This window comes from Terrapene carolina, unplaced genomic scaffold (genome assembly GCF_002925995.2).
Source record: "Terrapene carolina triunguis isolate 2854851 unplaced genomic scaffold, T_m_triunguis-2.0 Scaffold42, whole genome shotgun sequence".
Taxonomy (NCBI): Eukaryota; Metazoa; Chordata; order Testudines; family Emydidae; genus Terrapene; species Terrapene triunguis.
The window spans coordinates 55,430,302-55,432,648 of NW_020664393.1; the positions used below are offsets into that span (position 1 = coordinate 55,430,302).

The 2,347-nt window shown below is 55.3% G+C and overlaps 1 protein-coding gene across 3 annotated transcripts in view; it reads right to left on the reverse strand.

The window, feature by feature from the left end:
* KIDINS220 (kinase D interacting substrate 220) overlaps nt 1-1,281 on the reverse strand; it is a 163,485-nt gene extending 162,204 nt beyond the window's left edge. For all 3 annotated transcript variants that reach the window (XM_026655303.2, XM_026655297.2, XM_026655292.2), the window contains exon 1: nt 1,121-1,281. The gene's annotated coding sequence lies outside the window, so the exon portion shown is untranslated. The remainder of the gene's footprint in view (nt 1-1,120) is intronic.
* Between the last annotated feature and the right edge of the window lie 1,066 nt (nt 1,282-2,347).

A 2,347-nucleotide genomic window follows, 5' to 3' on the forward strand; every position in this document is an offset into this window, starting at 1 on the left:
GGACTGGACTCAATGACCTCTCGAGGTCCCTTCCAGTCCTAGAATCTATGAATCTATTATTAACCTAATAGATGTTAACGGTCTTGAAGTTGGTCCAATAAAAGATATTATCTCACCCACCTTGTCTCTCAAATATATTGTAGACATTTAAAAAGTGTCTACCTAGTAAATCAATAATTAATTACTTTTACTTTTTTATATGCCTTTTGGATTTGAAGAACAATTCCTTTCCCCTTGCTATATTGTCTTTCCACCTGCTCTGCTTATTTTATTTTTAATTTCTGCAACATGGCATGAGGGAAGTTTATTTTGGGGTGGTTACTAGGATAGATAAGCATGTTTGACAAGATAGCTCAGTGGTTTGAGCATTAGCCTGCTAAACCCAGGGTTATGAGCTCAATCCTTGAGGGGGCCACTTATGGATCTGGGGTGGAAAAATCAATACTTGGTCCTGCTAGTGAAGTTGGGGGACTGGACCCCAACTTCAGGGTCCCTTCCAGCTCTATGAGATAGGTATATCTCCATATATATTAAGACCATGTTTGTCATTCCACATTAGCAATAAGGGGGGGACATTAGAAGACAGATGCTCTTGTGCAGCTGACAGCCGTGGTTGTTCATGTTTGTAGTGCCCCATGGGCTGCTCATTAAATTCGTGTTTGTCCATGGGCGAGTGCGTGTGGTGGAGGGGTGTAAATGAAAATTCCCAGCAGGGGGGAGAGAGGGGAGGAAAACGTATATATGACAATTCTCGGGGTGGGGGGTGGAAATGACCATTCACTGCACAGGGGGAGGGGTGTAAATGGGCCCGGGAAGCGCTCTGCCCTGCCCTACACCCACACGACCCCCAGCGCCGAGCGCGGCTGAGGGAGCTGGAGGGACAGAGCAGGCGGGCGGCGCCTCTCCCTGGACAGCCTCGCCGCCGCCCTGCCCTGCCCAGGCAGCAAAGAGCTGCGCGCCCCCGGGCAGAGGGCGGCACACGGGGCCGGGCCGTTACCCCCGCCCGAGGTCTCTGCAGTGTCCGGCCCCACACAGGGCAGAGCGGGCAGCCGCCGCCGAGGGGTCAAGGCGGCTCCGTCGCGCCCTTTGTATGGCAGCTCCGCGGTCCCCCGCTACTTACCCCTTAGCCGGCGGGACTCGGCCCCCGCGGGCGGCCTCTCGGGTCCCGGGAGATTCTGCCGAGGCGGCGGCTGGCTCCGATCCGCGGGCGGGGGCAGCTCCAAGGGCTCTTCACTTACGCCCGGCAGCGGCGGAGGCGGCAGCCATCTTACCTCCTCCTTGTCCCCCCCCCCCCCCGGAACCGGTCACGTGAGCCCTCCCGTCGCCTTAGCCCTGGGCACAGGCGGGGCGCCCGGCCTAGCCGTTAGCGCTGGTGTTTACACCGGACTCGGAGCCAGAGGGGCGGGGTTCGAACCCCCGCGGGGACAGCGGGATCCCAGCAGCCTCCCCTTCGCCGCCAAGTAATTCCGCCTCAGCATCCCTCGGCTGGAAAACCTGCCCGTCGGAGCCCCGGTCGGGGTTCTGCTCCAGCGCCAATGCTGGCCGCAGGCTGCACCCTCCGGGCTCTGGCCGCTGGTCCCTGAGCACAGCGGCGGGATTTGCCCGGCTGCGAAATGTTCCCGGCCCCAGGAACCGTCTCGTTTGGCTGCTGAGAGGCTAGTAAGATAAGCAAGTTGTGTGTGCGCGCTGGCAGCAGGCGGGCTGAGACGCTGCCTGCCCCAGGAGGAGACCGAGCCTCACCCCTGGGCCGTTGGGTGATTGTCAGACGTTATTTTAACGAACGGGTTCGTCCTCCTGCGCCTCTCCCCGTGGTGTCTGGGGCTAGCGGAGTCCCTGCAGCAGAGACTGCAGCTGCAATCTTGTCTCAAGCCCAGCTGGTGCTACAGGACTGAATACAGGCAGTCAACTTGTGCAACCCCCAGGATAGCGCATCTGAGCATGTATAACTGCAGACCTGATTACTTTTTTTAAAAAATAACTAGAAAAGAAAGCTGCAGTCGTCGTGTTCAGCTCAGCAATCTAAATTCACAAGGGAGATGCTCCTCATTCTGAATACATTTAAATGAGCTTGAACTCAATTTAAGAGCAAAAGCAATTGTTATTTCTGAGCTTTCAGCTAGCAGTGGCCATCTGAGAAGTGAGGTGCACCTAAGGGTTCACAAACAAAGGCAAGATAACCAGCTCCCAGTGCTGAAGAGCATCAGTGCCAGGTCATGATTCTTGAAACACCCACAAGATTTTATCCACATAAGTAGCTCCATTAGTGTATCCTCTCTCTTGTGTTAACCTCCTGAGCTTTATGGAGTTTCAAACATGTCCCAGACATAATTAGCTCTTTTCACAATTC